Source organism: Sceloporus occidentalis, unplaced genomic scaffold (assembly GCF_023333645.1).
Source record: "Sceloporus occidentalis isolate IW3139 unplaced genomic scaffold, rSceOcc1.0.p SCAF_69, whole genome shotgun sequence".
NCBI lineage: Eukaryota > Metazoa > Chordata > Lepidosauria > Squamata > Phrynosomatidae > Sceloporus > Sceloporus occidentalis.
This window is the reverse complement of record NW_028317049.1, coordinates 4,068,795-4,096,597: the sequence shown is the minus strand read 5'-3', so window position 1 is coordinate 4,096,597 and position 27,803 is coordinate 4,068,795. Positions and strand designations below refer to the sequence as shown.

The 27,803-nt window shown below is 45.7% G+C and overlaps 1 long non-coding RNA gene across 1 annotated transcript in view; it reads right to left on the bottom strand.

Annotated features, from left to right (window-relative positions):
* Nucleotides 1–27,803, bottom strand: part of LOC149286423 (uncharacterized) — a 77,983-nt gene that overhangs the window by 38,461 nt on the left and 11,719 nt on the right. The window contains exon 2 of the long non-coding RNA XR_016277613.1: nucleotides 8,853–9,036. This is a non-coding gene — a long non-coding RNA (uncharacterized LOC149286423). The remainder of the gene's footprint in view (nucleotides 1–8,852; nucleotides 9,037–27,803) is intronic.

The window sequence follows — 27,803 nt, the reverse complement described above, 5'->3', positions numbered from 1 at the left end:
ACGCATGAGAGAGGGCACTGAAATAAGATAAGGATATCCCCAACAGCCTTGCTTTTTGCATGCATCTCAAGGAGGTCAGGCAATGGTCTCTCCCAGCAGATGGGAGTCAGAAAGGAAAACCTACCAACATTGCCCAACATGAGAGCAACAACGGCCCTTTGCTGTAAGTGAAGTTGTCCCTTGGAGATGTGATGTTCGGAAGCAGACTTCACGACAAGGAGATCTGCTCAAAGTGGTAGTCTGCCAACCCGTGCCAATCTGGAAGCTGTGGGCATGGTCCTCCAGTCCATGGCAAGTTTTTTGTGGGCTTTTCGGGCTATATGGCCGTGTCCTGGGGAAGAATTTATTCCTGACGTTTCGCCTGCATCTGTGGCTTGGCATCTTCAGAGAATGGTGGCATGGAGGTGTGTGGGGTACCATATATACTTGACTATAAGTCAACCTCATGTATAAGTTGAGTGCAAGCTTTGGGGCCAAAATTATGAATTTTGCTATGATAAGTCAAGGGTAAAACTTAGGGGCATATAGCAAAGGATCTGAAGCAAAGCAAAACAATGTCAAGGAACTTACAAAATCCCATCAGACATAACTCTTTGTGCTTACTCTTAAGGCTGGATGGATGAGAGAGTAGAAGGGGGTCGGTGCTTCCAGGACAGATTATACTCTTGCCTTTCGCCAGGGCATAGTTCCTTCTTTTAAATAAGAGTTAAGATACAGTACTTGTATCTTAACTCCGTGAAAGCCTTCGACTTCATATCAGCCCATGGCACATTTCTAAGGCCTGTTACAGACAGCCAAAATAAAGCTGCTTTGAGTCACTTAGGAGGTATGGTATTTCAATGATACATGCGTCCTAAGAGTCCAAAGGCCGCACCAAAGCCACGCTCCAGTCCTAAGGACTGGAGTGCAGCTTTGGTGAAGCTTCCAGACTCTTAGGACTCATGCATCATTGAAATACCGTACCTCCAAAGTGACTTGAAGCAGCTTTATTTTGGCTGTCTGTAACAGGCCTAAGAAACTATGGGAATGCACTAGTAATATGGCCAAGTATGACACTACTGTCTAGCGCATTGCAAGGGAGGGGGGAACTCTGCTGGATGGTATAGCCTAAGAAGCCCTTATCTACATCATTAAAAAAATAGCCCTGAGACTAACCAACTGATGTTGGGCACAAAGCAGTGGTTTATGTGTACAAGGCATATAGGCACCTGTCTTCAGATGCAACGGAGGCCATTATCTCATGTCAAGTATTGAAGAAACTTTCAACTATCAGTCCAGTCCAGTCAGATTTTGTGCAATGTGACCCATGGCAGGGTTGTTGTTGTTGGTTGTTTTTTTTTTTTTGGGGGGGGGGGGTGATTAGCCTCCAGATCTCTCAGGGTTGCCCATCTGTGATGTAGAAGAGTATAGTGGGCCTTCCACATTCACTGGAGCTACAAATGCCTCAAGGAATCTCTAAGTCCTTCAGTGCAACTTTGGGTTAAAGTTGACCACAGAGTTGCGCTGGAGGACCTAGATATTCCTAGCAAGAACTTACCAATACAATCCATGAATAATCAAATCTGTAAAAGTCAAATCCACAAATGTGGAGAGAAGACTGTATCAATCAAATCCATGAATAATCGAATCTGCAAAACCCAAGGCTGCAAATGTAGAGGGCCAACTGATTGAGAGTTCCTGCATGGAAGGGGGTTGGACTTGATGGCCCTTGTGGGTCTCTTCCAACTCTATGATTCCCAAATCCCAACTCTGGAGTGTAATGACAATATGGACTGTCATCACCCCATGGGAAACGTACATCCATTTGCAGTCTAATGAATGGGCCCTCTTTCAACAGGCTCCTGGGATAAAGAGCAAGCAGAAAACCAGGCCCTTCCTTTCTGAAACACTGCAACGTAAAAGAATCCAGAATACACCATTTATTCCTTTCCTTCCCCATTAGTCACTGCCAGGCCAAGCTTCCGGATTCAGCTCTTTGCCACCGTAACCGCTGAGCCAGCAACCTACTACGCAATCCTTCTTTGCCACTGTGAAAGTTTAGGGACATTGCAAAGCCATTCCGAAATATATAGTGGGCCATGCCAAGGAGTCAGCATCCATCTTTGCCAGCCATCTGCCTCCTGAATTCCACTACTGATTTTGCTGAGGTTTCTCTTCCTCTCCTTCTTCTCACATTTTGTCCTTGGCTCTTTCTTGCATCAACATCTCTAAGGTGATATAGTCAAATATCTCTACCCATGAATACATTTCGAATCATACTAAATCACGGTTAGCAATAGATTGCAACTGCTTGGTTTGAAATCAGCTTGCAAGCCAGCATTTGAGCTAACCATGAGTTTGGCGTGAGATGTAAATCTTGTAATGGCCATTGCTAGGTCTGGAGACCATTGAATCTGAACATGGCTTTGCTACACAGACAGGAGAGTGGTATCTGGTTCGTTGTTCTAATCTCTAACATTCCCTTTAAATACACACTACTAGTAGTCACAATATCAATATTGAACGTTTAACTCAATTATATATTAGTGTATGGTGTTTTTTTTAATTTAAACAATTACTTTCCCTTTAATCTGAACGCTATCGCTTAGTTCCGCTTCTTTTTAATAATACTAAAGAAGATATGATTGCCTGGATTTATGGAGTCTCAAAGCACAGTTTGAGGTCTAAACCATGGTTAACACAAAACATGGTTTGGTGTCAGACCTAACTGAGCCTTTGCTGATGCCATTGCCCCCGTTCCCATTGTGCCAACATTGTGCCTTCTTTGCCAAATCGTCACGAGTTGGTTTGACTTCTGTTGTCACTTCCCATAGTTTCATCTATCCTCTTTAGTTTCTCGTTCGTCTTCAGCTATCTTTCTTCCTCCCCCTTTTTCCCCCCCACTCCTGTCTTTTCTCATCATCTTTCCGTTGGACTTGCAGTGATTCCCAACCTTTGATCCTCCAAATGATTTGGACCTCAGCTCCCATAATGCCAGACGGTTGCCCAAGTTGACCGAGATCCAAAACAAAACAGAGGACGAAAGGTTGGGAACCACCACATTAGAGCATCAGATGCCTTGGATAACTCTACCAAACGGCTCACTCCAATTTAATTCTAGGCTGTATCCCAAGAAGTATAGTGCCCAGATCGAGCGAAGTAAGAATACAACTCTACTCTGCTTTGGCCACTTTATCTGGGATACTGTGCCCAGTCTCTGGGCGCCACAGTTCAAGAATGATAATGACAAGCTGGAACATGTTCAGAAGAGACAACCAGATCTGGAACCAAACCCTATGGAGAACAGCTTGGTGTGTTTCACTTGGAGAAGAGAAGATTGAGGGGTGAGATGAATACCTTAAGACAGTGGTTCTCCAGATGTTTTTGACTTCATCTCCCAGGTTCCCTCATCATTGGCCATGCTGGCAAAGTCTTCTGGGTGCCGAAGTCCAAAACAGCTGGAGGATCAAAGGGATGTCATCTAGAAGATGGAGACAGATTGTCTTATGCTTCTCCAGAGCCTTAACACCAACCAATTCCACCTAAACATTAGGAAGAACCTCTTTACTGCAAGAGCTTTTCAACAGTTGAATAGACAGCTTTGCAGGTGTCCTTATTTGGAGGCCTTTAAACAGATGGCCATCTTTGGGGAGTGCTTTAATTTTGTATTCCTGCATGGCACTGGGTTGGACTATATTGCCTTTGTGGTTCCAGCTCTATAATTCTATGCATGCTTGTCCCAGCCCTAACAAATATAGGATTTTTCAGATATCCAAAGGTATCCACTAAGTAAAAAAGCTTTACCAACCAGCTCCATTCAAGAAGCATCTTCAGCTGAACCAATATTCTTCCTCCTCTCCTGGCACTACATACAGCATCCTCCAGAATAAAGCATTAGTGTTTCAATGTGAAGTTGAAGGTTTTCATGACCAGCATCCATAGTTTTTTGTGGGTTTTTCGGGCTATGAGGCCGTGTTCTAGAAGAGTTTATTCCCGACGTTTCGCCAGCATCTGTGGCTGGCATATTCTAGAACATGGGTATCTTAAGGTGAACGGATCAGCACAGGTCACTTTCTGGCTAGTTATCAAACCAAAGGGTGGTTGTAGGAATATGATCGTGTTGGCAATGCTCAATAAAACAGTAGGTGCTCTCCCAGACATCTACTGGAAAATACAAAGACGGAGCGCACCCAAGCGCACTCGCATGCCTGCATTGCCACCACCTTGTAAAAAGTATTGCTTGGCACTGATGTTGCCGCTCAATGTGGGGAATACAATCTCCACCCATCCCTAACCAGTGGTGAGGTTGGAGTGGTTGATGGGAATTGTAGTCCACAACACTTAAAAACCTGCCTATCCCCTTACCTCAAGAGCCGAACCTGTGGCCGAACCTGAACTTTATAACAATTCCCTTTACAACAAGAACTCTTGTTCTTTACACATGCTTTAAAAGGTGCTTTTAGAAGTCCTAGGGGGTCCAGAAAAAGCACATAAAACCCATTAAACCCTAACTGACACCATCCGCGGTTTGACACCAAAGATTTGACTATTTCTGTCTAACATGCCAGCCAAAACACTCCTCTCTTCCCTCCTCACTGCTATTTTGTTCATGTTCCTCACATGAAGGTCACAACCGAGGACTACAGTCTGTAAATGCAAATATTCCAAAACCTGGAATAAAATCCGAACTCCCAAACGCTTCTGCTTCCGAGCATTTTGGATAAGGGAGACTCAACCTGCATCCCTTGCCTCAGAAAACCTTATGACATCCATAGAATTGCCTTAAGTCGACAGGCCACTAGAAGGCGCATACACATGCGTAACCTTGCAATGTCCTCTGCGACTTGGTTGGGCTTCTTACTCCAGCTGGCTTTGTAGCCCCGAAGGCTAATGACAGCAGATGACTGGCTAACCCTAGGAGATCCTCCCTCTCCGCCGGGTCTAATTTCGTCCACAAAACCAACTAAATCAACCCTTGCAAACCAGCTTTTGACAGACCCCATTCAGTACTTCAAAGCCACCCCATCCCTCCGGTGAAAGCAAGTGAAGAAACAGAGTAGGGGAAGAGATGGAAAGAAACAACCAAGACAGAAAATATATTCACAACTGGAACAGACACAGTAATGTGTTTGCTTTGGGCTACCTGACCAAAAGACATAGGAGTTTATCACACAAAGGAGATCGGGAGTTTATCCAGTGAATATCCCAGAAAAACCATATAAATACGCGTAACGATTTCACACGACGTCGCACAAAACCCACCATTAAAGTGGTCACAAAGGCCTGTTACAGACAGCCAAAATAAAGCTGCTTCGAGTCACTTTGGAGGTATGCTATTTCAATGATACATGCGTCCTAAGAGTCCAAAGGCCGCACCAAAGCCACGCTCCAGTCCTAAGGACTAGAGTGCAGCTTTGGTGAAGCTTCCAGACTCTTAGGATTCATGCATCACTGAAATACCATACCTCCAAAGTGACTCGAAGCAGCTTTATTTTGGCTGTCTGTAACAGGCCAAAGAAGTATTAATGCACATCTTTTTACTTCCGGGATTTCAGCTACAATGCATTTCCGCTATCGCTTTATGTGCACAATCGCGTGTGATAACCATTCGCACAATTATTCGCCATTTCCTCTTCATTTGCGGGATGCTTTAAATGCGCTTTAATCTCTCTTTAATGCCGATATCAGCCCCAGTGTGATAAACTCCATAGAGTCTTGACCTACATGGTCCATTTCTTTCCTTTGTTAAGGAAAGATGAGGGGAGATAATAGGGTTGTGATGTGATGTTGTATGAATGTATGATTGTCATAACCAATGAATAATAATATTATATGTAAAAAGATCAACATATACAGTGCTACCTCGGGTTACGAAATTAATTTGTTCCGCGGCACCGTTCGTAACCCGATACATTTCGCAACCCGAAAAGGCTTTCTGTTAGCGCTGGAAAGCCGCTAGCCGCGCTTCGCATTTAAATTTCGCGCCGAAATGAATTTCGTAACCCGAAAAATCTTTCGTTACCCGGAACAGTTTTTTCCAATCTAACTTTTTCGTACCCCGGAAATTTCGTAACGCGATCAATTCGTATCCCGGGGTACCACTGTACACACACACATACACAGTCTCTCTTCATCACCAACCAATACTATGAATAGGAGAAAGCACAGCGGTCTTTGCTCTGATACATATCATTGCGTCCCGCTGTTATTTCAATCTCATTACCGCATAAGCAACAAACTAAGTGAGATTAAAAACCACCTTCCACTCTCAATACTTACTAGCAACCTTCAGTTTCTTTAATGGTATTTCCGCCCCCCTCTTTCCTTAACGTTATTAAAATGCATTTCAAACAGCAACAGGCTGACCGTGTAAGACGAAAGCAGGGAATTAATGTAATGAAAAGGAAAAAGGAAAAAGAGGGTGCCGACAGCTGTTTGGGAGATTGGTATTGAAATGAGCAAAGGAGAAAACACCCAGGTTTTTCTCCCTCGCCTGCCATGGCTTTAAAAAATGACACTCAGAAGCCACCTCGGATTTGGCAGGTGCGAGGATGACATTCATTAGAAGTGATGTGACAGCAAAGAATGCAACCGGGCTCCGATACAGAAGGGTACGTGCCGGAGCAGGGAGACGACCAGTCATTTGTTCTGTGTCACTTCGGCTTGCGTGTGCCCATGTCAGAATCGCCCTCGGTTAGCAAACACAGTGGCTGTTCGCAAGAAACGGAGCTTGGACATATTAGAAATTCAGGCAGTGGATGTAAGGAGCAGGTTTTTCCGCTCGCAGATCTCCTTCTGTTTTTTACAATTCGCAGCCAGTGTGTAATAGTAGGTAATGGAAAGGAACTCCTTTCAGGGCAAAGATTTACGTGGAAAAAGTTCTTTCTTGGACCATCTGCTTTGGTCAGGCCCCACCTGGAATAACTCTGTGTCCAGTATCCAAGGATGTTGAGAAACTGGAGCCATGTGTCCAAAGGAGGGTGACTAAAATGGTGAAGGGTCTGGAAACCATAAAGCCTTATGAGGAACGCCTTAGGGAGCTGGGGATGTTTGGCCTGGAGAAGAGAAGGTTAAGAGGTGATACGATAGCCCTGTTTAAATAGTTGAAGGGATGTCATATTGAGAAGGGAGCAAACTTGTTTTCTGCTGCTACAGAGAACAGGACCTGGAACAATGGATGCAAGCTCCAGGAAAAGAGATTCCAGCTCAACATTAGGAGGAACTTCTTGACAGTAAGGGCTGTTCGACAGTGGAACGAACTCCCTCGGATTGTAGTGGAGTCTCCTTCCTTAGAGGTCTTTAAGCAGAGGCTGGATGGCCATCTGTTGGGGATGTTTTGATTTGGATTTCCTGCATGGCAGAATGGGGTTGGACTGGATGGCCCTTGCGGTCTCTTCCAACTCTACGATTCTATGAATACTCTAGCCAAGACAGCCAATAGCCATGCAAGATGAGAGACAGTGGGAGTTAGAGTCCAAAGGGGTAATGCTTCCCAGCTCTGCTTAGAAGACTGTGTGATTCGCCACATGCTGATGGACTACTGCTTTCATCAGCATAGCCAGTGCTGAGGAATCATTGGATCCACTGTTGCATCCTTTGCTCCGTGACCTACTCTCTGGAGCACCAGAAAACAAGCTTGCTCCATCATCCTCAGTATGACACCCCTTCAAATTCTTAAACAGGGCTCTCATATCACCTCTTAACCTTCTCTTCTCCAGGCTAAACATGCCCGGCTTGTTTCATTTTGGATTGTCTCAAGTGACCAAAGAGGAGACTGTATTCATGGACATTGCCTAAAGGCCAGTATAGAAACCAAATAGACTATCCAAAATTAAAATTGTCCATGCCATCATATTTTCAGTTTCCATGTATGGCTGTAAAAGTTGGACAGTGAAGAGAGCTGATAGGGAGAAAATCAACTTATTTGAAATGTGGTGCTGAAAAGGAGTTCTATGGATACCATGGACTGCTAAAAAGACAAATAAATGGGTTTTAGAGTAAATCAAGCCTGAACTTTCCCTAGAAGCCTGGGGCCCTATACAGACAGCCAAAATAAAGCTGCTTTGAGTCACTTTGGAGATATGGTGTTTCAATGATGCCTGTGTCCTAAGAGTCTGGAAGCTGCACCAAAGCTGCACTCCAGTCCTTAGGACTTCTGGACTCTTAGGATGCATGCATCATTGAAACACCATATCTCCAAAGTGACTCGAGGCAGCTTTATTTTGGCTGCCTGTATCAGGCCAAAACGACTAAACTGAGACTGTCATACTTTGGTTCACTGGAAAAGAGAATAATGCTAGGCCAAATAGAAAACAGTAGGAAAAGAGGAAGATTGCATTACAGATGAATAGACTCGATCAAGAAAGCCATGGCTGACCTAAGTTTGCAAGATCTGAGGTTGTCAAATAGGATGACTTGGAGAGCTCTCATTCACAGGATTGCCAAAGTCGACTTGAAGGCAGCTAGCACCAACTACTTTTGTACTCTGAATTTGGTTTGTAGTAACTGAAGTAAGCTGTGGACAAAGGAGGAAAGCGGGAAGAGGAAAATGTAACTGGGACATTTTTAAAAGGACTGAAAAGGTGGGATGACAGAGGATTAATTTGGACTGTGATGTCGAAAGCTTTCATGGCCGACATCCATAGTTTTTTTGTGGGTTTTTCGGGCTATGTGGCCATGTTCTAGATTAGAAGAGTTTATTCTCTGCGAAACGTTAAGAATAAACTCTTCTAGAACATGGACTGTCGCCGCCAAATCAGCTGAAGGGTATGAAGAGCTGTCTTTTGACTGGGATTTATTGATGCTTCTCCAGCTGGAAGAAAAAGAAAGGAAAGGTTGCACAGACAGGAAGGTCCTCACTCAACAGCACATACCTAAATAACCCGAGATGCCAGCTGCTCGCTTTGCGTGTCGGAAGGTCAGAGGAAAGAAAGTGACGAAACGACGAAATGGCGGTTTTCTTCTTTCTTTCCATTCTTTTGTACGGATCGACCTCCTTGTGTTCGGCCCAACGGAAGCGAGCGTTGCCCAGGGGCAGGTTTGACACTGGCACAGGCCCTGCGTGTGTCATGGGGATCAATAATATTTGGGAGGGGGAGACAGAGAAAGAGAAAGGTTAGGGGGAAAGGGAACTTATTCCACTTGTTTCTGTTTACAACATTTCCTCGCAGGCTGTCTCCAGCCCTGGACGTTTAGCAATCCAGACAGAAGGCATTACTGCTTAATTAGAAACGAGACAAGCCGGGTGCCCGCGCGGAGGTTGGCGGCTGGGCAAAGGAGAGGGAGAGAGTCGCTATTTCGATTGTGCAGCCGAGGTAATTCGAGCTGTCACATTCAGCTGTCAGGAGTGGGTAATGGAGAACGCCTTGGGGAAAATCTCCACGGGGGGAACGCAATACCCCGGATTAAAGTAACCGGCCACACTGGATCGATGCCTCTCCCTCATCACAGAATGCAGCCGCGAGTCCATTTATCTGAGCGAAAGTAACGCATCTCCAAGAGTCAATAGCATGCATAAGGAGAAGCATTCTCAACGGCGGCGGATATTACCCAAATTAGCCACTTAGCTACCGAGTGCGTAGACTTTTTGCAAAAAGAGGTCTCCGGCGGCAGTGGTGTTTTAGCATTTCTCTGTGTGTGTGGTTTTCTTATTTTATTTTTTGCTAATGCATATGTAATTCGGTTGGGCTTTGCAGGAGTAAAAGGTTTGCTGGAAATCGAGGACACTCCAGAACCGTACTTCAGAAATGCTTGAAGTGGCAGAACGATAACAGAAGGCATTACTGGTCCTCTTTGCTTGCTTACCTCCTATATGGGTATATCTCCCATAACAAGCAGATGCCTGCCTGAGCATTATGTCTTTAACAGAAAATCTGGGACCAGAAGTGGAAATAGCATGGAAAGTCTCAATAGTCAGCCTCAAAGGTGCTTCAAGATTTCTTCTGGTGGAAGCTGCTGCTTACCTTGTAGGTAGGCATACAGGGCTAGAGAAAATCCTGCTCCTTACCAGCTCAAGCTTTGTTGCGTTGCTTACTGCAGACACAGTGCTGCAACCTAATGCCACAAGTCTGTGTCTTCTCCACCGCCATTTCACTATCCTTCCAGTACTAATGTTGCTAAAACACTCATGCATCTAGACAAGGGATGAAGAAGACAAGGGGAGGACTGGACATGTGTAAAAACACTTTGCAAAAGTCAGAGCCTTTATTAACAGAGTGAGTGAGGCCTGTTACAGACTGCCAAAATAAAGCTGCTTGGGGTCTCTTTGGAGATATGCTGTTTAAATGATGCATGCACCCTAAGAATCCAGAAGCTGCCCTCCAGTGCTTAGGAATGGAGTGTGGCTTTGGCACAACCTCCGGACTCTTAGGACCCATGCGTCATTTAAATAGCATACCTCCAAAGAGACCCCAAGCAGCTTTATTTTGGCACTCTGTAACAGGCCATTATTTTTGACGGAAGAGACTTTGATTGTGGTAGTTATGTGAATATGATTGAAGTGAATTTTAAACATATTACACACGCACAAGGCACCCATAAGAACATATAACTCACTAGAAAAGAGAATTAATTCTAGGAAAGGTAAAAGGGAAGTAAAAAGAGAGGAAGACCACATGCCAGATGGACAGACTCTATCAGGAAGGTCATGGGCCTGAACCTATAAGACCTAAGCAAAGCAGAGGTGGATAGGGGGATTTGGAGATGCCTCATCCAAGGGTAACCATGGCCTGTTACAGACTGCCAAAATAAAGCTGCTTCGGGTCTCTTTGGAGGTATTCTGTTTAAATGATGCATGCACCCTAAGAATCCGGAAGCTGCACCAAAGCTGCACTCCGGTGCTTAGGAATGGAGTGTGGCTTTGGTGCAACCTCCGGACTCTTAGGACCCATGTATCATTAAAATAGCATACCTCCAAAGAGACCCAAAGCAGCTTTATTTTGGCAGTCTGTAACAGGCCAAAGAGTCGAGGTTGACTCACTTGCAGCTAACTACAACAACAACAACACCTTGTGTTTGGTGCTTAACGCACCAGATGTCATCCAGACCGTTCATGCCATACTTAAGAAAATGGGCACTGCAACATCTTGACTTCACAGTAGGAGATTCTGATATATAGTGTTACTTGGAGACATCTCTGTGCAGTGCTGTTTTTCATATGCATATGTTTGGCTTTCATTATTGGGGGAAAAGAAGTAATCACAACTAACTAGAGATGCAAAAATGGAAAACCTCTCCAAATCGAACCTGAATTTTCTTACCCTCATATCTGAACGCTGGGTTTTCTTCCTTCACTGACATTTGCACATTTTCCTAATTAGCATGTGTGTCTCCATTCTGCATTCTCACACATTTTTCTTAATTTGCATTTATTTGGCAAATTTATCTAATTTGCACAAATTTTCCCCATTGAGTCATACATCCCCCCCCCATTATGTGCATTTTTAACTATTCCCATTTACAAATATGCTTATTGCTTTTTGATCACTTTGGCCTGTTACAGACTGCCAAAATAAAGCTGCTTGGGGTCTCTTTGGAGGTATGATATTTAAATGATGCATGGGTCCTAAGAGTCCGGAGGTCACGCCAAAGCCACACTCCATTCCTAAGCACTGGAGGGCAGCTTTGATGCAGCTTCTGGATTCTTAGGATGCTGGCGCCAAAGCCACACTCCATTCCTAAGCGCTGGAGTGCAGCTTTGGTGCAGCTTCTGGATTCTTAGGACGCTCGCGCCAAAGCCACACTCCATTCCTAAGCGCTGGAGTGCAGCTTTGGTGCAGCTTCCGGATTCTTAGGATGCTCGCGCCAAAGCCACACTCCATTCCTAAGCGCTGGAGGGCAGCTTTGGTGCAGCTTCTGGATTCTTAGGACGCTCGCGCCAAAGCCACACTCCATTCCTAAGCGCTGGAGTGCAGCTTTGGTGCAGCTTCCGGATTCTTAGGATGCTCGCGCCAAAGCCACACTCCATTCCTAAGCGCTGGAGGGCAGCTTTGGTGCAGCTTCTGGATTCTTAGGATGCTCGCGCCAAAGCCACACTCCATTCCTAAGCACTGGAGTGCAGCTTTGGTGCAGCTTCTGGATTCTTAGGATGCTCGCGCCAAAGCCACACTCCATTCCTAAGCGCTGGAGTGCAGCTTTGGTGCAGCTTCTGGATTCTTAGGATGCTCGCGCCAAAGCCACACTCCATTCCTAAGCGCTGGAGTGCAGCTTTGGTGCAGCTTCTGGATTCTTAGGATGCTCACGCCAAAGCCACACTCCATTCCTAAGCACTGGAGGGCAGCTTTGATGCAGCTTCTGGATTCTTAGGATGCTGGCGCCAAAGCCACACTCCATTCCTAAGCGCTGGAGTGCAGCTTTGGTGCAGCTTCTGGATTCTTAGGACGCTCGCGCCAAAGCCACACTCCATTCCTAAGCGCTGGAGTGCAGCTTTGGTGCAGCTTCCGGATTCTTAGGATGCTCGCGCCAAAGCCACACTCCATTCCTAAGCGCTGGAGGGCAGCTTTGGTGCAGCTTCTGGATTCTTAGGACGCTCGCGCCAAAGCCACACTCCATTCCTAAGCGCTGGAGTGCAGCTTTGGTGCAGCTTCCGGATTCTTAGGATGCTCGCGCCAAAGCCACACTCCATTCCTAAGCGCTGGAGGGCAGCTTTGGTGCAGCTTCTGGATTCTTAGGATGCTCGCGCCAAAGCCACACTCCATTCCTAAGCACTAGAGTGCAGCTTTTGGTGCAACTTCCAGATTCTTTGGACGCATGCATCATTTAAACAGCATACCTCCAAAGAGACCCGAAGCAGCTTTATTTTGGCAGTCTGTAACAGGCCTTTATCTCTCAGAAACAACCTGTAAGCCTTACAGATGTGCAAACTCTTAAGGTGAAATATACATTTTTCTCACCAACAGTTTTGGGATTTTGATTTTCATTTTGGCTTATCACTGTGGCCTCAGGCCTCTTTAGGATTTGTAGGAAGGATGGAGTTCAAAACAGAAAAAGCCACCTGCAAAAACACATTCTCTGTCCACAGCAGCATCTACTGTGATGAGTCAATACAACATCTATACATGTCACCGAAAGGGAAGTTTTGGATTTTCAGATCAGGTTTCTAGCCCTCATGGGTTTTCTCTTTCTTTCCCTCTTTAAAAGAGACGCAGAAACATTCAACCTAAGGTTGCTCTTCTCAAGGGTGCAATTTCAGATTTAGGGGAGAAAGAACTCAAGAATCATTTTACGAGAACTGGTTACATGTGTCTGTCCATTGACAAGGTTTTATTATCACGCCACTTCCGAAGGGGGAAAATACATACATAGGACTTTATCACACACAGGTAAATCGGGGCCAAATTGGTTTAACCCCAGGATTTAAATGTATGCAAAAGCTGGTTGCTTTTCCAACGCGTTGATGTCAATAAGAAATAACGCAACATCAATCCGAAAAAAAACCACTCCTTTTTACTTTCCCCGAAAGTAAAAAGGAGCAGGCTTTGTCAACTGTCCGTTCGGATTAATGTGGCGCTGTTTCTCATTGATGCCAACGTCGTCTGAAAAACCTTTGCGGGTTATCTTTACTTTCTGTTTGGGGTTAACCCCGAACGTCGTGTGAAAAGCAAACCCACTTTTGTGGGTTGTTTTCCCTTTAAATCCAGTTTCTGCATGGGATCCATCCTGTGTGATAAAGTCCATTGTCATGTGAAAGACTATAACCATGGAGGTGGGTCTATGCTGAAGAAATAAGGCAGTTTGACACCACTTTAACCACTATGGCCTGTTACAGACTGGCAAAATAAAGCTGCTTCGGGTCTCTTTGGGGGTATGCTATTTAAATGATGCATGGGTCCTAAGAGTCCGGAGGTTGCGCCAAAGCCACACTCCATTCCTAAGCACTGGAGTGCAGCTTTGGTGCAGCTTCCGGATTCTTAGGGTGCATGCATCATTTAAACAGCATACCTCCAAAGAGACCCGAAGCAGCTTTATTTTGGCAGTCTGTAACAGGCCTATGGCTCCATCCTACAGAATCCCAGGATTTGTAGTTTGTTGAGGCACCACCAGGACTCTTCGGCAGAGAAGGCCAAAGACCATCTAAAACTGCAAATCCCAGGACTCCATAGGCTACTGCTACAGCACTTAAATAATGCAATGTAGATTTCTACAGTGTAGATGCACTATATTTCTACAGTGTAGATGCACCCTGGGATAAGCCATGCTTGAAAATTGTGCACCAAGACTGCAAATGGGTAACAAATGCAATTTTTAAAATGCGAAGTAAGCCAATGGAGGTAAATAGCTGAAGATGCTGCTTGCCAGGACTGCATTTGGTCCAAGGTTGAGAGCGCAAATTCGGCCTGGCGTTTGGTCTGTACATTCCAGTAGTTTCTCTCACACACACAAACACATGCACACACAGACACACTCCCACACACCATTATACCCTGCTATCTCGCAAGGGGATCTGTAGGAAATCTGATTTTAAAGGCAGAAAAACAGGGAAGGCACTTCATCGCACCGGGAGCAAATCGAACTCTAATCCCAGCTCTCTTTATATACAGTGGCGCCGAGAACATTTCTCTTTGCTCAATGGTTTAAGCGTGCCGCAGAATAAGCTCGCCGAGATTGCTGCATCTTGTTCCCAAAAGCGTCCCACAGGAGCCTAGGGGATATTTAACAAGAAGAAATCACTCTTTATGCGTTGCTTGAATTGACAAAGCATTCTGTCTTGGGATGAAACGCGCAAACGCATATTCTTTGTCGAGTGTCGATCCGAAAAGAGGCAAGAACTTTGAGCAAGGAAGAGTCCGACTTAGACTATCTCAACATCACATCGCTCACTGGAAAAGATGCTAACACTCAGGCCCCATACAGACAGGCCAAAATAAAGCTGCTTCAGGTCACTTTAGACATATGCTGTTTAAATGATACATGCGTCCTAAGAGTACAGAAGCCGTGCCAAAGCCACAATCCAGTCCTAAGGACTGGAGCGCAGCTTTGGAGCAGCTTCTGGACTCTTAGGACGCTTGCATCAATTAAACAGCTTACCTCCAAAGTGACCCAAAGCAGCTTTATTTTGGCAGTCTGTATGGGGCCTCAATAAAGTCAAAGGTTGTAGGAAAAGAGGAAGACCACATCGACCAAAGCTGCATCTGCCCTGCAGAAATAGTGCTTTAACTGCCATGGTTCAATGCTATAAAATCCTGGGATTTGTAGCCTGTTGTGGTCCCAGAGCTCTCTGACAGAGAAGGCTAAATATCTCACAAAACTACAGATCCCAGATCAAGCTTCTAGCCCTCATGGGTTTTTCTCTTTCTTTCCTTCTTCAAAAGAGACCCAGAAACATGTAACGCAAGGTTGCTGTTCTCAAGGCTGCAATTTCAGAGGCAGCATTGAGCCACGGCAGTTAAAATGGTGTCGAAACTGCATTATTTCCGCAGTGCAGACGGAGCCCCAGTCAAGAAAGGCACCAACTCAAACGGGGCTGTTAATGCCAAGTCGCTTAGCCTTCTCTCATTCATAGGTTCACTATAAATTAAAGCTACCTAACAGAAATGATCTCAACAACATACCATTTCCCTTCCTTGGAGGTCTTTAAACAGAGGCTGGATGGCCATCTGTCAGGGATGCTTTGAATTGGATTTCCTGCATGGCAGGGGGTTGGACTGGATGGCCCTAGTGGTCTCTTCCAACTCTATGATTCTATGATTCTATGATTCAAATGGGCCTGTGCTAGCCAGAGGTGGGCTGCAAGTCCCATCAGCCCCTGCCAACAAAACCGACAATGAGGAACGATGAGAGCTGACGTCCGACAACGTCTGGAGAGTCCAAAGTTGCTCAACCCTAGGCCTTTGCTTTCTTAAAATATGGTCATACGTATTCTGGTTTGTTAGTCAATAATTCCATTCCCAAATTGACATGGATAGAGGGTGCTTGGAAATACAGTGGTACCCCGGGATACGAATTCACCGCGTTACGAAATTTCCGGGATACGAAAAAGTTACATTGGAAAAAACTGTTCCGGGTTACGAAGGATTTTTCGGGTTACGAAATTAATTTCGGCGCGAAATTCAAATCGGAGCCGCGGCTAGCGGCTTCCCAGCGCCTTTTCGGGTTGCGAAATGTATCGGGTTACGAACGGCGCCGCGGAACGAATTAAATTCGTAACCCGAGGTAGCACTGTACTTCGGAAGTGACAAATCCACTGCTCTAAACTGCATTTTTGCATTATCTTAAACCGCAGGAATGGTAAATAATGCTCCTTCTGTCCAACGCACAATATAGACATAACTGATCACATTGAACATAACTGATCATACCGTATATACTCGACTATAAATCGACTTCATGTATAAGTCAAGGGCAAGTTTGGGGGACAAAATTATGGGTTTCGATATGACTTGTGGGTAAGTTGGGGGCAAAACTTTAGTGGCATGTAACAAAGGATGAAGCAAAGGAATACAGTGCCAAAGAACAAAATTCCAGCAGATATAACTGTTTGTGATCATACTAATGGCTGTCTGGATGAGAGAATTGAAGGGGTCAGTGTTTCCAGGACAGATTATATTCTTGCTTTTCACCAGGTTTCCTTTTATTCACATTGACCCATGGGTAAGTCAACTTGGGTTTTTGGGTTCAATTTTCAAACTAAAATTTCTAGACTTATACATGAGTATATGCAGTACACCCGTCCCTCCATATTCGCTGGGGTTAGGGGCACAGGACCCCCACGGAACTGGGAAAACCACAAATAACAAAAACACTATGTTTTTACACCTCTCTAGGAATCTCTAGGTCCTCCAGTGCAACTCTGTGGTCAACATCTGCCAGGCCTTGACCATAGACTTTCACTGGAGGAGCTACAAATGCCGAGTGCCTAGTTCTCTCTAGTATTCTCTAGGTCCTTCAGTGCAACCTTTGGTTAAAGTTGACCACAGAGTTGCTCTGGAGGAGCTACAAAGGCTTAGTAGAGTGTTCTCTCTAGGAATCTCTAGGTGCTTCAGTGCAACCTTTGGTTAAAGTTGACCACAGAGTTGCTCTGGAGGAGCTACAAAGGCTTAGTAGAGTGTTCTCTCTAGTATTCTCTAGGTCCTTCAGTGCAACCTTTGGTTAAAGTTGACCACAGAGTTGCTCTGGAGGAGCTACAAAGGCTTAGTAGAGTGTTCTCTCTAGGAATCTCTAGGTCCTTCAGTGCAACCTTTGGTTAAAGTTGACCATAGAATTACGCTGGAAGAGTTACAAAGGTCTAGTAGAGTGTTCTCTCTAGGGATCTCTAGGTCCTTCAGTGCCACTTTAGGTTAAAGTTGACCACAGAGTTGCTCTGGAGGAGCTACAAAGGCTTAGTAGAGTGTTCTCTCTAGGAATCTCTAGGTCCTTCAGTGCCACTTTAGGTTAAAGTTGACCACAGAGTTGCTCTGGAGCAGCTACAAAGGCTTAGTAGAGTGTTCTCTCTAGGAATCTCTAGGTCCTTCAGTGCAACCTTTGGTTAAAGCTGACCACAGAGTTGCTCTGGAGGAGCTACAAAGGCTTAGTAGAGTGTTCTCTCTAGGGATCTCTAGGTCCTTCAGTGCAAACTTTGGTTAAAGCTGACCACAGAGTTATGCTGGAGGAGCTACAAAGGTCTAGTAGAGTGTTCTCTCTAGGAATCTCTAGGTCCTTCAGTGCAACCTTTGGTTAAAGTTGACCACAGAGTTATGCTGGAGGAGCTACAAAGGCCTAGTAGAATATTCTCTCTAGGAATCTCTAGGTCCTTCAGTGCAACCTTTGGTTAAAGCTGACCACAGAGTTGCTCTGGAGGAGCTACAAAGGCCTAGTAGAGTGTTCTCTCTAGGAATCTCTAGGTCCTTCAGTGCAACCTTTGGTTAAAGTTGACCACAGAGTTGCTCTGGAGGATCTACAAAGGCTTAGTAGAGTGTTCACTCTAGGAATCTCTAGGTCCTTCAGTGCCACTTTAGGTTAAAGTTGACCACAGAGTTGCTCTGGAGGAGCTACAAAGGCTTAGTAGAGCGTTCTCTCTAGGAATCTCTAGGTCCTTCAGTGCCACTTTAGGTTAAAGTTGACCACAGAGTTGCTCTGGAGGAGCTACAAAGGCTTAGTAGAGTGTTCACTCTAGGAATCTCTAGGTCCTTCAGTGCAAACTTTGGTTAAAGCTGACCACAGAGTTATGCTGGAGGAGCTACAAAGGTCTAGTAGAGTGTTCTCTCTAGGAATCTCTAGGTCCTTCAGTGCAACCTTTGGTTAAAGTTGACCACAGAGTTGCTCTGGAGGAGCTACAAAGGCTTAGTAGAGTGTTCACTCTTGGAATCTCTAGGTGCTTCAGTGCAACCTTTGGTTAAAGTTGACCACAGAGTTGCGCTGGAGAACCTAGATATTCCTAGAGACAACCTATTAATAAAATGTGTGAACAATCAAATTCCTGCAAGACCAGTCACCCTCCTTTTAGCAAGAGGTGCCACTGTCTGGCAGAAAATACTTTTGCATGGACGCTTCCCTCAGTTTGAAATCTCACCTGGCAGCATTTGCGGTGCAAGTATCCCCATCCGTTGTAACCTGCGTCCGTAGACGGTTACAGAAAACAGTTCAAATCTGTTGTCGAGCTGAACCAGATCCTGCTTAGAGGACTAAATGAAGTAGGGGCGTGCGTGCGCAAAGAGGGGAAAATTCCCCCCAAAGGCCATCGGAGTTTTAAATAAAACCTCTAATTGCCATTCCATATTCATGAAGCAGGATTTTCTGTCCAAATTACACCTGTCATGGGATGTGTCTGCTTTGTTTTCTTCTGGGGGAGGGAAGATTGCTGTTTTCCATTACAGCCGGTGTGTTTGTTTCAGCCTTGCTTTCAATATATTTTGATATATATATATATATACACACGTACGTGTAATTTATGGAAAGCTCCATTGTTGCCATATGTTGCGCGCCATCTCTGCCCAGGAAAATGAGTAGCCTTTAATCCGCGTAATTACAGTAAAGAGGAAAGAATAGCTTAGCAAGGTAATTATATTTAAACTGGGGGGAAATCAGATCATTTCTCCACCTGGAAGAAGTGCAACAGCCATGGGAAATTTGGGCCGGCATTGATTTGGAGGAGCATGGCAACCTACGCTGAAATATTTAATACACAAATGCAACTTATCATAGAATCATAGAATCATAGAGTTGGAAGAGACCACTAGGGCCATCCAGTCCAACCCCCTGCCATGCAGGAAATCCAATTCAAAGCATCCCTGACAGATGGCCATCCAGCCTCTGTTTAAAGACCTCCAAGGAAGGAGACTCTATCACCTTCCGAGGAAGTGCATTCCACTGCCGAACAGCCCTTACTGTCAGGAAGTTCCTCCTAATGTTCAGGTGGAATCTCTTTTCCTGTAGCTTGCATCCATTGTTCCGGGTCCTGTTCTCTGGAGCAGCAGAAAACAAGCTTGCTCCCTCTTCAATATTATCCCCGAATGCATCCCACAAGCGCCACTCTGAATGGCCACAGCATTCTTCCCCAAGTCAGCAATCGGTTCTTCTTACAATTAACATTGATCAAAATCATTTCATTGGGCAAATCTGCCCGCAGAAATAATGCGGTTGACGCCGTTTAAATTTCCACTGCTATGGAAATCTGGGATTTGTAGTTTGTGCGTGGCAGAGCGGTTTGAGTATTGGACTACATCTCTGGAGACCTGGGTTTGATTCCCAGCTTGGCCATTCAACCCACTGGGAGATCTTGGACAAGTCACACATTCTCAGCCTCAAGGAAGGCAATGGCAACCTTCTTCTGGACAAATCTTGCCAAGAAAACCCCACAATAGGGTGCCATAAGTCAAAAATGACTTGAAGGCACATCATCACCACCACAACACATTTAGCCTTCTCTGTTAGAGAGCTCTGGTGCCACAACGAACTACAAATCCTGGATTCCAAAGGCCTGTTACAGACTGCCAAAATAAAGCTGCTTGGGGTCTCTTTGGAGGTATGCTATTTAAATGACGCATGGGTCCTAAGAGTCCGGAGGTTGCGCCAAAGCCACACTCCATTCCTAAGCACTGGAGTGCAGCATTGGTGCAGCTTCTGGATTCTTAGGACGCATGCATCATTTAAACAGCATACCTCCAAAGAGACCCCAAGCAGCTTTATTTTGGCAGTCTGTAACAGGCCATAGTTAAAGTGGTGCCACGCTGCATTATTTCCACAGTGCAGATGCAGCCTTAGCCAATCAATCAGAACAAAGTAAACAGAAGAACAGAAAATGCTGGTATTGCTCAGAACTGGGTTGGACGATTTGTAGTTTAAAGGCAGTCCTCCCACGATGCTCCCTGTCCTTTCTTAGGGTACGAAAATGTTCACTTTAACCACATGAAACTATATACATATAAACACATTTAGGATGTGCATATGACACTGTCATTTAAAGGCGTCATATTAATTTTGCAAGTTGCTTACGTCAGAACTCTTGCAATTACATTCAGAGATATATGGGAATTTCAATATATGAATACTATTAGTAAAAAGCATTACTAATGATTCTGTATGGCTTTGATATCAGAGGAAGTCAATGGTTGTTTTTGTTGTTGTTTTGCTAGTTGTTTACATCACAACTCTTGCATTTACATTCAGTGATATGCGGGAATTTCAATTTACGAGTAACATGAGTATAAGAAACGTTACTAAGGCCTGTTACAGACTGCCCAAATAAAGCTGCTTGGGGTCTCTTTGGAGGTATGCTGTTTAAATGATGCATGCGTCCTAAGAATCCGGAAGCTGCACCAAAGCTGCACTCCAGCGCTTAGGAATGGAGTGTGGCTTTGGCGTGAGCATCCTAAGAATCCGGAAGCTGCACCAAAGCTGCCCTCCAGTGCTTAGGAATGGAGTGTGGCTTTGGTGCGAGCATCCTAAGAATCCAGAAGCTGCACCAAAGCTGCACTCCAGCGCTTAGGAATGGAGTGTGGCTTTGGCGCGAGCATCCTAAGAATCCGGAAGCTGCACCAAAGCTGCACTCCAGCGCTTAGGAATGGAGTGTGGCTTTGGCGCGAGCATCCTAAGAATCCGGAAGCTGCACCAAAGCTGCACTCCAGCGCTTAGGAATGGAGTGTGGCTTTGGCGCGAGCATCCTAAGAATCCAGAAGCTGCACCAAAGCTGCCCTCCAATGCTTAGGAATGGAGTGTGGCTTTGGCGCGAGCATCCTAAGAATCCAGAAGCTGCACCAAAGCTGCACTCCAGCGCTTAGGATTGGAGTGTGGCTTTGGCGCGAGCATCCTAAGAATCCAGAAGCTGCACCAAAGCTGCACTCCAGCGCTTAGGAATGGAGTGTGGCTTTGGCGCAAGCGTCCTAAGAATCCAGAAGCTGCACCAAAGCTGCACTCCAGTGCTTAGGAATGGAGTGAGGCTTTGGCGCAACCTCCGGACTTGTAGGACCCATGCATCATTTAAATAGCATACCTCCAAAGAGACCCCAAGCAGCTTTATTTTGGCAGTCTGTAACAGGCCTAAGGATGCTGTATGGTTTGGATATGAGAAAAAAATCAACGGATATGGGTGACACCATAAATTACCGTACCAAATGATGCCAAAAATTATTATTATTATTAATAATTATTGATTTATATAGCGTCGTAGATTTACATGGCGCTGTAGATACAATCAATAAAATCGATAAAAATGAAACCCACCAAAAGGCAGACGTTTTACAGGACAATAACAAAATACATGTAAAGCAATAGATAAAAATACAAGATAGAGTTAAATAAAACAAGCAGGCAACAAGTTAAAAACATCAGATATCAAGTTAAATATGAGATAACATTAAAAAATCTAAGGACGCCACTGGAGAGAAACCAGGACATTTTAAAAGGGCAGAGGAGTAATTGGAATTGCCTCTCCCGAATCCGGACGTTTGGAAAGTAGGCAATACCAAAGCCGGCTCTTGTACATCGTCCGACAGTTTCTCATGCTTCGTCCTAAGAAACCACCACCCCTCACTATCTAGGAATCTTAACCACAAACGCTTGCTGACAGATCTATATTCATTTCGCAGCCCTTTCCTTACACAAAAGCTGCGTTCCACCTCTTTGCTGAACGCTGAGCTTGACAGATACCTTTAAGGTGGCCTTTTTTGGGCGCGGCGAGCAATGATGCCGACTAATTGTACGCGGCAGATGAATAATTAATCATCCATTTCTATCTAATACCAGAACAAACAAACAAACAAACCCACCAACAACCGAAAAGTCAACACATTTAGGAGATTTTTGCCCACCGCGGAAGGCCCCACAGCTCCGGCGTATGATTTAAAATTTGCAAAATGCCAACTCGCTAAATAATCAAAACGGCTTTGGCTGGCTCTCAGAAATTGCCACCTGCGGCTAATGCTCCAATTTTAAATGCATCCCTGAGTCAATCTTTGCAAATTCCACATTAAATATTGATCAGCCTGACAGGGGCCGTAATATGGTATGTTTAGCATACACGCATTACATACCGAACGGAGCCGCGGAAGCCGGCGAAAGGCAGCTCGCCTAAAACTGAAAACGCGAACGGCTAGGCTTGTTGGTCAGGTCACCCGTGGTGAGTTAAAGCCGCTTAGAGGTGACCAAGGAGAGAAAGCTTTATTTAGGGTTTTTATTTTCATACAAATGCTCTGTGCAAATTGCTTTTGTAGGTATACATGCGAGCGGTCGAGTGAATCTCTTTTTGTAAGCTTTAGGCCCCATACAGAAGGCGAAAATAAAGCTGCTTCGGGTCTCTTTGGAGGTATGCTGTTTAAACGATGCATGGGTCCTAAGAGTCCGGAAGCTGCACCAAAGCTGCACTCCAGCGCTTAGGAATGGAGTGTGGCTTTGGCGCGAGCATCCTAAGAATCCAGAAGCTGCACTCCAATGCTTAGGAATGGAGTGTGGCTTTGGCGCGAGCATCCTAAGAATCCAGAAGCTGCACTCCAGCGCTTAGGAATGGAGTGTGGCTTTGGCGCGAGCATCCTAAGAATCCAGAAGCTGCACTCCAGCGCTTAGGAATGGAGTGTGGCTTTGGCGCGACCGTCCTAAGAATCCAGAAGCTGCACCAAAGCTGCCCTCCAGTGCTTAGGAATGGAGTGTGGCTTTGGCGCGAGCGTCCTAAGAATCCAGAAGCTGCACCAAAGCTGCCCTCCAGCGCTTAGGAATGGAGTGTGGCTTTGGCGCGAGCGTCCTAAGAATCCAGAAGCTGCACCAAAGCTGCACTCCAGCGCTTAGGAATGGAGTGTGGCTTTGGCGCGAGCATCCTAAGAATCCAGAAGCTGCACCAAAGCTGCACTCCAGCGCTTAGGAATGGAGTGTGGCTTTGGCGCGAGCATCCTAAGAATCCAGAAGCTGCACCAAAGCTGCACTCCAGCGCTTAGGAATGGAGTGTGGCTTTGGCGCGAGCGTCCTAAGAATCCAGAAGCTGCACCAAAGCTGCACTCCAGCGCTTAGGAATGGAGTGTGGCTTTGGCGCGAGCATCCTAAGAATCCAGAAGCTGCACCAAAGCTGCACTCCAGCGCTTAGGAATGGAGTGTGGCTTTGGCGCGAGCATCCTAAGAATCCGGAAGCTGCACCAAAGCTGCACTCCAGCGCTTAGGAATGGAGTGTGGCTTTGGCGCGAGCATCCTAAGAATCCAGAAGCTGCACCAAAGCTGCACTCCAGTGCTTAGGAATGGAGTGTGGCTTTGGCGCGAGCATCCTAAGAATCCAGAAGCTGCACCAAAGCTGCCCTCCAGGGCTTAGGAATGGAGTGTGGCTTTGGCGCGAGCGTCCTAAGAATCCAGAAGCTGCACCAAAGCTGCACTCCAGCGCTTAGGAATGGAGTGTGGCTTTGGCGCGAGCATCCTAAGAATCCAGAAGCTGCACCAAAGCTGCACTCCAGCGCTTAGGAATGGAGTGTGGCTTTGGCGCGAGCATCCTAAGAATCCAGAAGCTGCACCAAAGCTGCACTCCAGTGCTTAGGAATGGAGTGTGGCTTTGGCGCGACCTCCGGACTCTTAGGACCCATGCATCATTTAAACAGCATACCTCCAAAGAGACCCGAAGCAGCTTTATTTTGGCAGTCTGTAACAGACCAAAGTTTTGGAACCACTGCTTTAGATAGTTGTGGCAACTATGTACCTGTTAACATTTCACAGATGAAAACCAGGACATGTGTGGTCAAGGTAACAAAAATGATTCGTGGGAAAGGACACGCAAACTACGGCTATATTCGCACTGCAGAATTAATGCAATCTGACACCACTTTAACTGCCTTGGCTCCATGTTTATGGGTTATGATGTTTTACCGTATTTTAATGCCGTTTTATTATTGTTAGCCGCTTCAATCTTCTTGGAGAGGTGGGATATAAATAAGTTGTTGTTGTTATGGGATTTGCAGGTTGGCTAAATATTGCACCAAACAAAAAACCCCAGAATTCCATACCCATTTAGCCCTGGCAGTTGCGTGCCTTCAAGTTGTTTATGGCGACCTTAAGGCGAAGCTATCACAGGGCTTTCTTGGCAAGATTTGTTCAGACACATTGCCTTCCCCTGCGGCTGAGAGAGTGTGACTTGCCCAAGGTTACCCAGTGGGTTTCATAGCTGAGCAGAGATCTGAACCCTGGTCCAACTCTCAAGCCTCCATGCAGGCTTGTACATAGCAACAACAACTGTCAAGAAGTTAAGAGAATTGACCCATCGCCTTATTTTCTTGGCTCCTTAAAGCACCTACTGACACAAGCAAAGAAGATACACAAAACACAACTTTTACCTTCTTTGTCCTGTCTCAAAAGAACTGGGCATTGCCCAGAGACGAGCAAACGGGCCCATGATCAGTGTGTTTGTGTGACCGTGTGCATGAGAGGGTTGTTCAAACAAAAATCCACCAGTGACACCTTTATTGGCCAACCAAAATGCACAATATACTTGTTGCAAGCTTTCAAAGCTCCATGGGCTTCTTCATCAGGCAAGATGCTACATACCAAACAGGGGGGGAAATTAGAGGTGTTAGTAAGATGCCTGCGTTTTGTTGTTTCCGTCCTTAGTTAAGATGGTATGGGGAGGGTATCTTTAGCAGGCTGGCCCCTTGTCCTCTGCCCAAGCGGCAATTGGGCAAAGCTTAGCAAATTTAAAGCCAATTGCATATCGACAAGGACCCCTCTTTTGCAATCCATTGGCCTGTTACAGACTGCCAAAATAAAGCTGCTTGGGGTCTCTTTGGAGGTATGCTGTTTAAATGATGCATGCGTCCTAAGAGTCCGGGGGTCGCGCCAAAGCCACACTCCATTCCTAAGCACTGGAGTGCGGCTTTGGTGCAGCTTCCGGATTCTTAGGACCCATGCATCATTTAAACAGCATACCTCCAGAGACCCGAAGCAGCTTTATTTTGGCAGTCTGTAACAGGCCATTATGTCTCCATTCCTACAAGGTTAACTACTAACTTACTAACATCTCTAATTTTTATCCTATTTGGTATGCAACACTGTGCCCTGATGAAGAGCCTCAAAAGCTTGCAAAAAGTATATTGTGCATTTTGGTTGGCCGATAAAGGTATCACCGTTTGGTGGGTTTTGGTTTGAATTTGCTAAATGGCCAACACAGCTACGCTTGCATGTTTTCATGAGAGGGAGATGCAGGCTTTCCTGCAGGCAAAGCTGTCACAACCTATAGTTGCTAGAATCTCCCAGGGATTTCCATCGCATGGCGCTCTGTTTAAAGCTCCTGTGGGAACCGGGTCACAGAAAAAGGGCCAGAGGTTCAGTGACTCCGGGGATGATTGTCTTTTGGAGGCGGATGTTCAAGAGCAGGGTTCAGATACCTGCCGGGCGTTGAAACGTGCGCCGGACTGGGGTTGGCCATTTAGCTAGCGCCGAAAAGCAACCGCAAACAGAACAAAACAAAAGGTCCATTCAGCCCTCCATCCTTTCGTAGGTCGGTCAAAGGAGTCCCCAGCTTGTTGGACGCAATTGGTTTATGCACTGTAAACCACTTAAGGAGCGCTAGTTCACTGATAAGCAGTATGGAAATGTACATGCTATTGCTATATTGCCATAAAGTCCAGCCTAATTAAAATTCAGAGCCCTAGCCACGTTGATCTGCAATATCAGCATGCCAAGGGATCTTGTACCACCTTTGAGACTAGCTAACTAACTAAGGCCTGTTACAGACTGCCAAAATAAAGCTGCTTCGGGTCTCTTTGGAGGTATGCTATTTAAATGATGCATGGGTCCTAAGAGTCCGGAGGTCGCGCCAAAGCCACACTCCATTCCTAAGCACCAGAGTGCATCTTTGGTGCAGCTTCCGGATTCTTAGGATGCATGCATCATTTAAATAGCATACCTCCAAAGAGACCTGAAGCAGCTTTATTTTGGCAGTCTGTAACAGGCCTAAGCAAGAGAAGTTGTAGCGTAAGCGTTTGTAGACTTGGTCAGCTGCTTCTGAGGAACCGGACTTTGGCTGCATCCGCACTGCAGAAATAATGCAGTTCGGCGCCGCTTTAACTGCCCTGGCTCAATGCTATAGAATTCTGGGATTTGTAATGTTGTGAGATGTTGTTGAGCCTTCTTTGTCAAAGAGTACTGGTGCTACAACAACTTGAGGATGTCTAAGTCTGTCCATGGCTTACCACTTCACCAAATGCATCTGCGGAAGTAGACTGAAGCCTACGAAAGCTCATGTTGCCAACTCCTTTCTTTCAGTGAGTCTCAAAGGTGCGACAAGATCTCTCCACATACTTGACCCTATATATGCATCTAAGGAAGTAGACTGAAGTCTAGGAAAGCTCCTGCTGCCAACTTCTTTCTTTCAGTGAGTCTCAAAGGTGCTACAAGATCTCTCTACATACAAATCCCAGGACTGCATTGCATTGAACCATGGCAGAGAAAGCGGTGTCACAAACTGGACTCTTTCTGCAATGCAGACACACCTGAAGTCTGAGGAAACCGACCAAGTCTACAAAAGCTTATGCTATAACTTCTTTCGCTCAGTTAAGGGGCAATTGGTTTACACATTGTAAACCGCTTTGGGAGTGCTAGTTCACTGGTAAGCGGTATAGAAATGTACTTGCATTGCTATTAGTTAGTCCCAAATGTGCAAAAAGGTCCCTTTGCCTATCTGAATGAATCAGTGAAACTGTCATCATAAATCAAGCTGTGAGCACACCTCGAAACCATTAAAATAAAGATACACAAATGACGCCAAACCTCACAATGAATGCAGGCAAATTAGCTATGAACCAAACAAACCAAATTCTTGACTATGGATAATATATATGTAGTCGAAGGCTTTCATCCACTGTTTTTCGTGGGGTTTTTTGGGCTATGTGGCCATGTCCTAGAAGTCTATGGCCTGTTACAGACTGCCAAAATAAAGCTGCTTCGGGTCTCTTTGGAGGTATGCTATTTAAATGATGCATGGGTCCTAAGAGTCCGGAGGTCGCGCCAAAGCCACACTCCATTCCTAAGCGCTGGAGTGCAGCTTTGGTGCAGCTTCTGGATTCTTAGGATGCTCGCGCCAAAGCCACACTCCATTCCTAAGCACTGGAGGGCAGCTTTGGTGCAGCTTCTGGATTCTTAGGATGCTCGCGCCAAAGCCACACTCCATTCCTAAGCACTGGAGGGCAGCTTTGGTGCAGCTTCTGGATTCTTAGGATGCTCGCGCCAAAGCCACACTCCATTCCTAAGCACTGGAGTGCAGCTTTGGTGCAGCTTCTGGATTCTTAGGATGCTCGCGCCAAAGCCACACTCCATTCCTAAGCGCTGGAGTGCAGCTTTGGTGCAGCTTCTGGATTCTTAGGATGCTCGCGCCAAAGCCACACTCCATTCCTAAGCGCTGGAGTGCAGCTTTGGTGCAGCTTCTGGATTCTTAGGATGCTCGCGCCAAAGCC